General features: G+C 50.8%; 1 protein-coding gene across 2 annotated transcripts in view; it reads right to left on the bottom strand.

The window, feature by feature from the left end:
• Positions 1–11767, bottom strand: part of LOC142584652 (hydroxylysine kinase) — a 496032-nt gene extending 484265 nt beyond the window's left edge. Inside the window, exon 1 of one of the 2 annotated variants that reach the window (XM_075694800.1) lies at positions 11587–11767. The gene's annotated coding sequence lies outside the window, so the exon portion shown is untranslated. The remainder of the gene's footprint in view (positions 1–11586) is intronic. The other variant, XM_075694799.1, reaches the window with a different exon arrangement.
• Positions 11768–13992: the final 2225 nt, after the last annotated feature.

The raw sequence follows: 13992 nt of genomic DNA on the forward strand, positions 1-13992 counted from the left end.
AGAAAGGAAATAGACGGTTACGGCCCAGTCCGGAGTGTCTTATAGGTACCAGATGGAGTGCCGTCCTCTGGTCCTGTGGCAAAGCATAGACAAGTTGAATAAATGACGTGCGTATGACGCCACTGTAGCCGCAATAGTGAATCTGGCTTTACAGTAAAAGACAGCCCCCAAGACGGCAGCGACAGAAGGCCGCGATTACAGTACGCTCACGTAGAGGGCGGGATACGCAGAACTGTCCCGGTCCCGGAAAAGCCAAATGGAACAACGGTGATTGTCAAGCGTAGCCTATTTTGTTGCAGGGAAGAAATAGACTGCTACGCTCCAGTCCGGAGTCCCTTATAGGTACCAGATGAAGTGCCGCCCTCTGGCATAACCTAGTCAAGTTGAATAAATGGCGTGCGTCTGCCGCCACTGTAGCTGCCAGAGTGAAATCAGCTCTCCAGTAAAAGACCGCTCCCAAGACGAAAGCGAAAGAAGGCCGCGATTACAGTACACTCACGTAGTGGGCGGGACACCCAGAAAAGTGCCAGTCCCGGTAAAGCGACATGGAACAACGTGAGTGTCAAGCGTTGCGTATTTTCTTGCAGAAAGGAAATAGACTGCAACGGCCCACTCCGGAGTCTCTTATAGGTACCAGAAGATGCGCCGCCCTCTGGCAAAACCTACACAAGTTGAATAAATGACGTGCACACACCGCCACTGCAGCCGCCAGAGTAAAACCAGCTCTAAAGTAAAAGACAGCCCTCAAGACGCAAGCGACAAAAGGCCGCGATTACAGTACACTCACGTAGAGGGCGGGACACGCGGAGCAGTCCAGGTCATGGTAAAGCCAATTGGCACTAAGGTGAGTTTCAAGTGTAGCCTATTTTCTTGCAGGAAGGAAATAGACTGCTACGACCCACCCGGAGTCTTTTATAGGTACCAGATGAAGTGCCGCCCTCTGGCAAAAGCTAGACAAGTTGAATAACTGACGTCCGTCTGCCGCCACTGCAGCCGCCAGGGTGAAACCAGCCCTTTAGTAAAAGACATCCCCAAAGACGGAAGCGACAGAAACCCGCGACAACAGTACACTAACGTAGAGCGCGGGAGATGCAGGACTGTCCCGGTCCCGGTAAAGCCACGTGGAAAAACGGTGAGTGTCAAGCGTTGCGTATTTTCTTGCAGAAAAGAAATAGACTGCAACGGCCCAGTCCGGAGTCCTTTATAGGTACCACATGAAGTGCTGCCTTCTGGCAAAACCTAGACAAGTTGAATAAATGACGTTCGTAATATGCCGCCTCTGTAGCCGCCATAGTAAAGCTATCTCTACGTACATTAAAGGACAGCCCTCAAGACGGAAGCGACAGAAGGCCGTGATTACAGTATACTCACGCAGAGGGCGGGACACGCGGAACAGTCGAGCTCACGGTAAAGCCAAATGGAACAAAATTGGGTTTCAAGCGTAGCCTATTTTCTTGCAGAAAAGAAATATACTGCTACGGCCCAGTCCGGAGTCTAGGCACAAGATGAAGTGCCGCCCTCTGGCAAAACCTACACAAGTTGTATAAATGACATGCACACGCCGCCACAGAAGGCGCCAGAGTAAAACCAGCTCTACAGTAAAAGACAGCCCTCAGGACGCCAACGACAAAAGGCCGCGATTACAGTACACTCACGTAGAGGGCGGGACACGCGGAACAGTCCAGGTCACGGTAAAGCCAAATGGAACGAAGGCGAGTGTCAAGTGTAGCCTATTTTCTTGCAGGAAGGAAATAGACTGCTACGGCCCAGCCCGGAGTCCCTTATATGTACCACATGAAGTACCGCCCTCTGGCAAAACCTAGAGAAGTTGAATAAATGACGTTCGTATGCCGCCTCTGGAGCCACCCATAGTGAAACTAGCTCTACGTACATTAAAGGACAGCCCTCAAGAGGGAGGAGGCAGAAGGCCGTGATTACGGTACACTCACCGAGGGGGCGGGACACGCACAACAGTCCCGGTCCCGGTAAAGCCAAATGGAACAACAGTGAGTGTCAAGCGTAGGCTATTTTCTTGCAGAAAAGAAATAGGCTGCCAAGGCCTTGTCCGGAGTCTCTTATAGGTACCAGATGAAGTGCCGCCTTCTGGCAAATCCTACACAAGTTGAATAACTGACGTGCGTCTGCCGCCACTGCTGCCGCCAGAGTGAAACCAGCTCTCCAGTAAAAGACATCCCCAAAGACGGAAGCGACAGAAAGCCGCGATTACAGTACACTCACGTAGAGGGCGGGACACGCGGAACAGTCCAGGTCACGGTAAAGCCAAATGGAACGAAGGTGAGTGTCAAGCGTAGCCTATTTTCTTGCAGGAAGGAAATAGACTGCTACGGCCCAGCCCGGAGTCTCTTATATGTACCAGATGAAGTGCTGCCCTCTGGCAAAACCTAGAGAAGTTGAATAAATGACGTTCGTATGCCGCCTCTGGAGCCGCCCATAGTGAAACTAGCTCTACGTACATTAAAGGACAACCCTCAAGACGGAAGCGACAGAAGGCCGTTATTACGGTACACTCACCGAGAGGGCGGGACACACACAACAGTCCCGGTCCCGGTAAAGCCAAATGAAACAACAGTGAGTGTCAAGCGTAGCCTATTTTCTTGCAGAAAAGAAATAGGCTGCCAGGGCCTTGTCCGGTGCACGTACTAGGTACCAGATGAAGTACCGCCCTCTGGCAAAACCTAGGCAAGTTGAATAAATGACATGCGTATGCCGCCTCTGCAGCCGCCTCCCCCCCCCCTATAGTGAAACTAGCTCTACAGTAAAAGACAGCTCCCAAGACGAAAGCGACAGAAGGCCGCGGTTACAGTACACTCACGTGGAGGGCGGGACACGCAGAACAGTCCCGGTCCCGGTAAAGCCAAACGGAACAACGGTGAGTATGCAACGTAGCCTATTTTCTTGCAGAATAGAAATAGACTGCTACAGCCCATTCCAGAGTCTCTCATAGGTACCAGATGAAGTGCTGCCCTCTGGCAAAACCTACACAAGTTGAATAAATAACGTGCACACGCCGCCACTGCAGACGCCAGAGTAAAGCCAGCTCTACAGTAAAAGACAGCCCTCCAGACGCAAGCGACAAAAGTCCGCGATTACAGTACACTCACGTAGAGGGCGGGACACGCGGAACAGTCCAGGTCCCGGTAAAGCCAAATGGAACAACAGTGAGTGTCAAGTGTAGCCTATTTTCTTGCAGAAAAGAAATAGGCTGCCAAGGCCTTGTCCGGTGCACCTATTAGGTACCAGATGAACTACCGCCCTCTGGCAAAACCTAGACAAGTTGAATAAATGACATGCGTATGCCGCCTCTGCAGCCGCCTCCCCCCCCCCCCCCGCCATAGTAAACTAGCTCTACAGTAAAAGACAGCTCCCAAGACCGAAGCGACAGCAGGCCGCGATTACAGTACACTCACATAGAGGGCGGGACACGCGGAACAGTCCAGGTCCCGGTAAAGCCAAATGGAACAACAGTGAGTGTCAAGCGTAGCCTATTTTCTTGCAGAAAAGAAATAGGCTGCCAAGGCCTTGTCCGGTGCACCTATTAGGTACCAGATGAAGTACCGCCCTCTGGCAAAACCTAGACAAGTTGAATAAATGACATGCGTATGCCGCCTCTGCAGCCGCCTCCCCCCCCCCCGCCATAGTAAGCTAGCTCTACAGTAAAAGACAGCTCCCAAGACCGAAGCGACAGCAGGCCGCGATTACAGTACACTCACGTAGAGGGCGGGACACGCGGAACAGTCCAGGTCCCGGTAAAGCCAAATGGAACAACAGTGAGTGTCAAGCGTAGCCTATTTTCTTGCAGAAAAGAAATAGGCTGCCAAGGCCTTGTCCGGTGCACCTATTAGGTACCAGATGAAGTACCGCCCTCTGGCAAAACCTAGGCAAGTTGAATAAATGACATGCGTATGCCGCCTCTGCAGCCGCCTCCCCCCCCCCTATAGTGAAACTAGCTCTACAGTAAAAGACAGCTCCCAAGACGAAAGCGACAGAAGGCCGCGGTTACAGTACACTCACGTGGAGGGTGGGACACGCAGAACAGTCCCGGTCCCGGTAAAGCCAAACAGAACAACGGTGAGTATGCAACGTAGCCTATTTTCTTGCAGAATCGAAATAGACTGCTACAGCCCATTCCAGAGTCTCTTATAGGTACCAGATGAAGTGCCGCCCTCTGGCAAAACCTACGCAAGTTGAATAAATAACGTGCACACGCCGCCACTGCAGCCGCCAGAGTAAAGCCAGCTCTACAGTAAAAGACAGCCCTCCAGACGCAAGCGACAAAAGTCCGCGATTACAGTACACTCACGTAGAGGGCGGAACACGCGGAACAGTCCAGATCATGGTAAAGCCAAATGGAACAAAGGTGAGTGTCAAGTGTAGCCTATTATCTTGCAGGAAGGAAATAGACTACAACGGCCCTGTCCGGAGTCCTTTATAGCTACCAGATGAAGTGCCGCCCTCTGGCAAAACCTAGAAAGTTGAATAACTCACGTGCGTCTGCCGCCACTGCAGCCGCCTGAGTGAAACCAGCTCTCCAGTAAAAGACAACACCAAAGACGGAAGCGACAGAAAGCCGCGATTACAGTACACTCACGTAGAGGGCGGGACACGCGGAACAGTCCAGGTCACGGTAAAGCCAAATGGAACGAAGGTGAGTGTCAAGCGTAGCCTATTTTCTTGCAGGAAGGAAATAGACTGCTACGGCCCAGCCCGGAGTCTCTTATATGTACCAGATGAAGTGCCGCCCTCTGGCAAAACCTAGAGAAGTTGAATAAATGACGTTCGTATGCCGCCTCTGGAGCCACCCATAGTGAAACTAGCTCTACGTACCTTAAAGGACAGCCCTCAAGACCGAAGCGACAGAAGGTTGCGATTAAAGTACACTCACGTAGAGGGTGGGACACGCAGAACAGTCCAGGTCCCGGTAAAGCCAAATGGAACAACAGTGAGTGTCAAGCGTACCCTATTTTCGTGCAGAAAAGAAATAGACTGCCAGGGCCTAGTCCGGAGCACCATGTAGGTACCAGATGAAGTGCCGCCCTCTGGCAAAACCTACAGAAGTTGAATAAATGACGGGCGTATGCCGCCTCTGTAGCCGCCCCCCCCCCCCCATAGTGAAACTAGCTCTACAGTAAAAGACAACCCCCAAGACGAAAGCGACAGAAGGCCGCGATTAGCGTGCACTCACGTAGAGGGCGGGACACGCAGAACACTCCCGGTCCCGGTAAAGCCAAACGGAACAACGGTGAGTATCCAACGTAGCCTATTTTCTAGCAGAATAGAAATAGACTGCAACGGCCCATTCCAGAGTCTCTTATAGGTACAAGATGAAGTGCCGCCCTCTGACAAAACCTACGCAAGTTGAATAAATGACGTGCACACGCCGCCACAGCAGGCGCCAGAGTAAAACCAGCTCTACAGTAAAAGACAGCCCCCAAGACGCCAACGACAAAAGGCCGCGATTACAGTACACTCACGTAGAGGGCGGGACACGCGGAACAGTCGAGGTCACGGTAAAGCCAAATGGAACAAAGGTGAGTGTCAAGCGTAGCCTATTTTCTTGCAGGAAGGAAATAGACTGCAACGGCCCAGTCCGGAATCCTTTATAGGTACCAGATGAAGTGCCGCCCTCTGGCAAAGCCTAAACAAGTTGAATAATTGACGTGCGTCTGCCGCCACTGCCGCCGCCAGAGTGAAACCAGCTCTCCAGTAAAAGACATCCCTAAAGACGGAAGCGACAGAAAGCCGCGATTACAGTACACTCACGTAGAGGAAGGGACACGCGGAACAGTCCAGGTCACGGTAAAGCCAAGTGGAACGAAGGTGAGTGTCAAGCGTAGCCTATTTTCTTGCAGGAAGGAAATAGACTGCTACGGCCCAGCCCGGAGTCTCTTATATGTACCAGATCAAGTGCTGCCCTCTGGCAAAACCTAGAGAAGTTGAATAAATGACGTTCGTATGCCGCCTCTGGAGCCGCCCATAGTGAAACTAGCTCTACGTACATTAAAGGACAACCCTCAAGACGGAAGCGACAGAAGGCCGTTATTACGGTACACTCACCGAGAGGGCGGGACACACACAACAGTCCCGGTCCCGGTAAAGCCAAATGGAACAACGGTGAATGTCAAGCGTAGCCTATTTTCTTGTAGAAATGAAATAGACTGCCATAGCCTATTCCGGTGCACCTACTAGGTACCAGATGAAGTACCGCCCTCTTGCAAAACCTAGATAAGTTGAATAAATTACATGCGTATGCCGCCTCTGCAGCCGCCCATCCCCCCCCCCCCCGCCATAGTGAAACTAGCTCTACAGTAAAAGACAGCTCCCAAGACCGAAGCGACAGCAGGCCGCGATTACAGTACACTCACGTAGAGGGCGGGACACGCAGAACAGTCCAGGTCCCGGTAAAGCCAAATAGAACAACAGTGAGTGTCAAGCGTAGCCTATTTTCTTGCATAAAAGAAATAGGCTGCCAAAGCCTTGTCCGGTGCACCTATTAGGTACCAGATGAAGTACCGCCCTCTGGCAAAACCTAGGCAAGTTGAATAAATGACATGCGTATGCCGCCTCTGCAGCCGCCTCCCCCCCCCCCCCTATAGTGAAACTAGCTCTACAGTAAAAGACAGCTCCCAAGACGAAAGCGACAGAAGGCCGCGGTTACAGTACACTCACGTGGAGGGTGGGACACGCAGAACAGTCCCGGTCCCGGTAAAGCCAAACAGAACAACGGTGAGTATGCAACGTAGCCTATTTTCTTGCAGAATAGAAATAGACTGCTACAGCCCATTCCAGAGTCTCTTATAGGTACCAGATGAAGTGCCGCCCTCTGGCAAAACCTACGCAAGTTGAATAAATAACGTGCACACGCCGCCACTGCAGCCGCCAGAGTAAAGCCAGCTCTACAGTAAAAGACAGCCCTCCAGACGCAAGCGACAAAAGTCCGCGATTACAGTACACTCACGTAGAGGGCGGAACACGCGGAACAGTCCAGATCATGGTAAAGCCAAATGGAACAAAGGTGAGTGTCAAGTGTAGCCTATTATCTTGCAGGAAGGAAATAGACTACAACGGCCCTGTCCGGAGTCCTTTATAGCTACCAGATGAAGTGCCGCCCTCTGGCAAAACCTAGAAAGTTGAATAACTCACGTGCGTCTGCCGCCACTGCAGCCGCCTGAGTGAAACCAGCTCTCCAGTAAAAGACAACACCAAAGACGGAAGCGACAGAAAGCCGCGATTACAGTACACTCACGTAGAGGGCGGGACACGCGGAACAGTCCAGGTCACGGTAAAGCCAAATGGAACGAAGGTGAGTGTCAAGCGTAGCCTATTTTCTTGCAGGAAGGAAATAGACTGCTACGGCCCAGCCCGGAGTCTCTTATATGTACCAGATGAAGTGCCGCCCTCTGGCAAAACCTAGAGAAGTTGAATAAATGACGTTCGTATGCCGCCTCTGGAGCCGCCCATAGTGAAACTAGCTCTACGTACATTAAAGGACAACCCTCAAGACGGAGGAGGCAGAAGGCCGTGGTTACGGTACACTCACCGAGAGGGCGGGACACGCACAACAGTCGCGGTCCCGGTAAAGCCAAATGCAACAACGGTGAATGTCAAGCGTAGCCTATTTTCTTGCAGAAATGAAATAGACTATCATAGCCTAGTCCGGTGCACCTACTAGGTACCAGATGAAGTACCGCCCTCTGGAAAAACCTAGAGAAGTTTTGTAAATACCGTGTCTATGCCGCTTCTGCAGCCGACCCCCCCACAGGGAAACTAGCTCTACAGTAAAAGACAACCCCCAAGACGGAAGCGACAGAAGGCCACAATTAGCGTACACTCAGGTAGAGGGCGGGACACGCAGAACAGTCCAGGTCCCCGTAAAGCCAAATGGAACAACAGTGAGTGTCAAGCGTAGCCTATTTTCGTGCAGAAAAGAAATAGACTGCCAGGGCCTTGTCCGGAGCACCTTGTAGGTACCAGATGAAGTGCCGCCCTCTGGCAAAACCTAGACAAGTTGAATAAATGACGGGCGTATGCCGCCTCTGTAGCCGCCCCCCCCCCCCATAGTGAAACTAGCTCTACAGTAAAAGACAACCCCCAAGACGAAAGCGACAGAAGGCCGCGATTACAGTACACTAACGTGGAGGGCGGGACACATGGAACAGTGCAGGTCCCGGTAAAGCCAAATGGAACAAAATTGAGTTTCAAGCGTAGCCTATTTTCTTGCAGAAAAGAAACATACTGCTACAGCCCAGTCCGGAGTCTCTTATAGGTACAAGATGAAGTGGCGCCCTCTGGCAAAACCTACACAAGTTGAATAAATTACGTGCACACGCCGCCACAGCAGGCGCCAGAGTAAAACCAGCTCTACAGTAAAAGACAGCTCCCAAGACGAAAGCGACAGAAGGCCGCGATTACAGTACACTCACGTAGAGGGCGGGACACGCGGAACAGTCCAGGTCACGGTAAAGCCAAATGGAACGAAGGTGAGTGTCAAGCGTAGCCTATTTTCTTGCAGGAAGGAAATAGACTGCACCGGCCCCGTCCGGAGTCCTTTATAGGTACCAGATGAAGTGCCGCCCTCTGGCAAAACCTAGACAGTTGAATAACTGACGTGCGTCTGCCGCCACTGTAGCCGCCAGAGTGAAACCAGATCTCCAGTAAAAGACAACCCCAAAGACGGAAGCGACAGAAAGCCGCGATTACAGTACACTCACGTAGAGGGCGGGACACGCGGAACAGTCCAGGTCACGGTAAAGCCAAATGGAACGAAGGTGAGTGTCAAGCGTAGCCTATTTTCTTGCAGGAAGGAAATAGACAGCTACGGCCCAGCCCGGAGTCTCTTATATGTACCAGATGAAGTGCTGCCCTCTGGCAAAACCTAGAGAAGTTGAATAAATGACGTTCGTATGCCGCCTCTGGAGCCGCCCATAGTAAAAGTAGCTCTACGTACAGTCGCGGTCAAAAATACGCGGCCCACGGCTCCAGTCGGCGGAGCGGCCGCGAGCCGCACCGCGGCGCTCGCGTCGGCGCTGCGAGAGTTTGCGCTCTGACGACAGGTATCTCCCTCGCTCTCGGGCGGATACGTAGCGGACGATACGTAACGGGCGGATACGTAACGGATACGGACGATACGTAGGGAGATACCTGTCGTCAGAGCGCAAACTCTCGCAGCGCCGACGCGAGCGCCGCGGTGCGGCTCGCGGCCGCTCCGCCGACTGGAGCCGTGGGCCGCGTATTTTTGACCGCGACTGTACATTAAAGGACAACCCTCAAGACGGAAGCGACAGAAGGCCGTGATTACGGTACACTCACCGAGAGGGCGGGACACGCACAACAGTCCCGGTCCCGGTAAAGCCAACTGGAACAACGGTGAATGTCAAGCGTAGCCTATTTTCTTGTAGAAATGAAATAGACTGCCATAGCCTAGTCCGGTGCACCTACTAGGTACCAGATGAAGTACCGCCCTCTGGCAAAACCTAGACAAGTTGAATAAATGACATGCGTATGCCGCCTCTCCAGCCGCCTCCCCCCCCCCCCATAATGAAACTAGCTCTGCAGTAAAAGACAACCCCCAAAGACGAAAGCGAGAGGAGGTCGCGATTACAGTACACTCACGTAGAGGGCGGGACACGCAGAACAGTCCCGGTCCCTGTATAGCCAAATAAAACAACGGTGAGTGTCAAGCGTAGCCTATTTTCTTGCAGTAAAGAAATAGACTGCTACTGCCCAGTCCGGGGTCTCTTATAGGTACCAGATGAAGTGCCGTCCTCTAGAAAAACCTAGAGAAGTTTTATAAATACCGTGTGTATGCCGCTTCTGCAGCCGACCCCCCCCCCCACCCCCCTTAGTGAAACTAGCTCTACAGTAAAAGACAGCTCCCAAGACCGAAGCGACAGAAGGCCGCGATTACAGTACACTCACGTAGAGGGCGGGACACGTAGAACAGTCCAGGTCCCGGGAAAGCCAAATGGAACAACAGTGAGTGTCAAGCGTAGCCTATTTTCTTGCAGAAAAGAAATAGGCTGCCAGGGCCTTGTCCGGTGCACCTACTAGGTACCAGATGAAGTACCGCCCTCTGGCAAAACCTAGAGAAGTTGAATAAATGGCGGGCGTTTGGCGCCTCTGTAGCCGCCCCCCCCCCCCCGCCATAGTGAAACTAGCTCTACAGTAAAAGACAGCCCCCAAGACGAAAGCGACAGGAGGCCGCGATTGCAGTACACTCACGTAGAGGGCGAGACACGCAGAAAAGTCCCGGTCCCGGTAAAGCCAAATGGAACAACGGTGAGTGTCAAGCGTGGCCTATTTTATTGCAGAAGTAAAATAGACTTCCACGCACTGAACAGACAACAAACAGTGAAAAACTGAAATTATAAATCGTAAGCCTCCCTCCGCGCATTTTTTAGCGCTGGTTCAGACTCAAAATGTTTTAAACTGTTGCTTAAAATACATATCCCATACTCTTTCGCATAGTAGTTGGCACAAAAAATGCTCTATCCTAGTCATTCTTGCCATTTTGTTGTTTCTGTTTGCTCTGTATGCAGTTCTCAATTTACTTGTTAGCGCTCGCTATACATTAGACGCAATACTATTTTGATCTATTGCTGTTCTAGTCATACTAGAGTCATCACATCAACCAGTCCCAATAGAATAATTCATTCCGGGACCTCTTCTTTTGTATTTGCTACCATCCACGGTACCTTATTCGAAAACAAGTAACCGAAACTGAAAAAAGGACGCCGCCAACAATATATCAAGAAAGGCAAATGGGAACGGGACTGCCACCGGTTAGTTAACGAGCTTTTAACTTTGCCTTCTATGTGGACGTTCGAGTATTGCCGAAATTTGAGCTTGACGCTACATGGTACGAACTTTTCTTCTATTGCTTATGATAGTATGTCAAATTCTGTCGGATTTTGTTTTGTTTTTTGTTTTATCGGAGGCGCTCACAGGGTCACGCGCCGTGCCAGCATGGTAATTCAGCACCATAAATGAGTATGTGTTTGTCACTCGTCTATTATTCGCAATTATTCCTTGAACCACCACGACATTTGCCCCTCTGCAAGCTCTCCGACAACTTCGAGCAGGATTGCCCGCTATAGGCCGCTGGCCACATGCCAGGTTGTGAAATTGCACTCGTGCGTACATCACGGCACTAAACCGACGCCTTGCGACACTTGCCAGTTGGCTAAACACGCGAGAGTCGGGCGCATCACGAGATCACGGCGTTTACTTGGTTTCTGCTGGGATGGCATTTTATCTTCGCGCCATTGCAATGCAGACGAAAAATTACGGTTTCCACTGGCACTGTCTTCTGCGTAAACCTGGAAGCCGACACGAATTTCTTCACATTACCGTACCCAAAGCATTAAAAGTATGAAGCTGGCCCTTTGAAGTACCACATTAATCAAACTTTGTGACACTCTACAACCAATAGTAAAATTTGGCTGGTACGTCAGCAGTGCTGCATTTTTAAACTACTCCTCTCACTCCCGCTTACATTTGCTACTATGAGACCTGCGCACACGAACGAACACTGTGCGAACCTCGAACGAAACCAATGCAAGAGCTCACCTCGACTGCGACGACGGCGTTGCGCTCCGACACACGATGGGCTGGCTCGGTGAAACACGCCGCCGCGTTCCTTCGCTGTTCGCAACTGATGCGCGGCCAAGTGGCCTCCGCTCCCTTCACGAGTGCCCCTCCTCACTCGGCCCGATAAAGGAGACTGCAGAGCTCTTCCGACCGGCTGCCCACCGTGGAGCCGAAAGATGCACTCAATCGATTTATCTGATGCGCAGGGCCTTTCCGGCAAGCCGGGGCAGCTGCTGCCACGCAGCCTATTCTGTGCGTGGCAACAATTTCCGACAGCTGAATTTTCAAATGTTGTTTCACTAACAACAAGTTCCACTTCCTACATTGGTAAAATCGACGTATGGTCAAGTTTTTCGTCACTTGTAAGTCAACGAGAAAAAAAAACATACGGTTCGGAATCAGTACGTGTTCTTGGGAGAGTCATTAGTCCCCTTTACGCCAAAATGTGACGTAGTGAGCGAGAGTAGTTTTCCATCTGTCCTCTTGATAGTGTGGTTTACGTAACTAGAGATTGCCGCAAAAGCCGAGTCATCGGATTCTTTACCTTAGCTGTGATAGCTGCGTTTTTCCAATCGTCGCGGTGACCGCGAATATCGACGTGCGCGGCTATATCGACGTGCGCAGCCGTTTGACGCTGTTCTTGGACGCGTCCCTTTGGTGCTTCGCGATTATATCTGAATTGGCCGGTTACGCCGACGCCGCCACAACGTGGTCGACGCGCCTTTATTCGGTCTTCAGAAGTAAAGTCTGGCCAGCGCAAAGAAAACGAGACGAAAGACAAGGAAAACGAAGAAACACAGAGGAGCGCTGTCTGTGTTTCTTCGTGTTCCTTCGTTTTCGGCCGCAGAAAACAGACTTCTGCTGCAAGGTGCTTTCACCGGTGACAAATAAGCAATACGCGTGTCAAACGTCATAAAATACAGAAAAACACAACGGGATAGTTGTAACAACAGGTTTAGAGCAACAAGTGTAACAAACCAAAATATGCAACAAAAACAGGGCTTCCAAAACACGCTTAACGGGAAAGGTGTGCACACAGGTTTTAAGAAAAATACGACAACAATAATTCGTGTCACTCGCCCCAGATTAAATACAATAAAATGACACAGCAACAACCACAAAATCGTATGGGGGAAGCGTGCGGATGCGTGTCGACTGTGCTAAGAGCTATTTGACGACGTGACATAAAAGATGCAATGAACACAAGCTGACGAACAGTCAGGATGTAATTTTCTATTTCACGGACAAAAACGTTTTTACTCCGACATGAGTGAAAGCGCCATGAGCCTTCTGAAGAAGAGAAGACCGGAGAGGAACGTAGACTTTACGTATTCCTCTGGACATCACTATGGTCATTCCATTCTCAATGGCATGCTTACAAGGCGGTTTGTCGTGGTGGTACTCTCGCACTTGTTCAGCAGATAGGAGCTGAATGATAGGGTTTCTAGACAGTGCATCGGCTTCGACATTGCCAATGTCCTTTTGGCGCTTAATGTTTCCGTCGTACATGGAAAGCTTCAACGACCATCGGAACAGACAGCCTCGAGGATTTTTGATGTTTTTAAGGCACTACAATGCCGCGTGATTGGTGATCAGAGCGAAAGGTTTTCCATGTAGATAACAATGACATTTATCGATGGCATCAATAATTGCTAAACGTTCAAGTTCTATGATGGCGTAATTTATGTCATGTTTTAGCCGCTTGACGTGAATGGTATGCAACTGGATGCTCTCGACCTTCATCCGCCTGTTTCAAGACGGCATGGACACCTTTGTCGAACGCATCGCAGTGGAGCACGCAATGTTTGGTAGTATCGTAGATGGCAAGGATCAGTTCTTCTGTTACACATTTCTTAATGAAGATGAGTAAAAGCCAGTTCACAGTCCATTTCCAGCCAGTTCACAAGCCATTTCCAGGTGGGGTATTTGCTGAGTAGGCGTGTCAATGGATGAGCAATTTCACTGAAGCGGGCGATGTATCGATGGTAAACATTGACGGTGCTGAGAAAACGATGTAACTCTTCAGGGCCTGATGCCGTGGGAAACCGCAGGATTGCCTCCACGTTGCTTTGCTTCGGAGTAACACAACTGTGCCTACCCTGTGCTCCAAGTACTCACTAGAAGTTTGTGCTGAACTGACATTTCTTCTATTTCAGTTTAACACATTCGCTTCTAAAAGCATTCAAAACGGCGTCTAGGTGCTTCCAATGGTCTGGGAAAGTGTCAGAATAGACGACAAAGACATCGATGTAGTTTGTGACGTGCGTAAAGTGGTGTTTGGTCATGATGGACTTGACAGCCCGTTCGAAAGAGGCTGGAGCGTTCCGGAGACTAAAAGGCGTGAAAAGCCATTTGTAGTGACCGGTACGTGTGACCAAGGCCGTT

This window comes from Dermacentor variabilis, chromosome 6 (assembly GCF_050947875.1).
Source record: "Dermacentor variabilis isolate Ectoservices chromosome 6, ASM5094787v1, whole genome shotgun sequence".
Lineage (NCBI taxonomy): Eukaryota > Metazoa > Arthropoda > Arachnida > Ixodida > Ixodidae > Dermacentor > Dermacentor variabilis.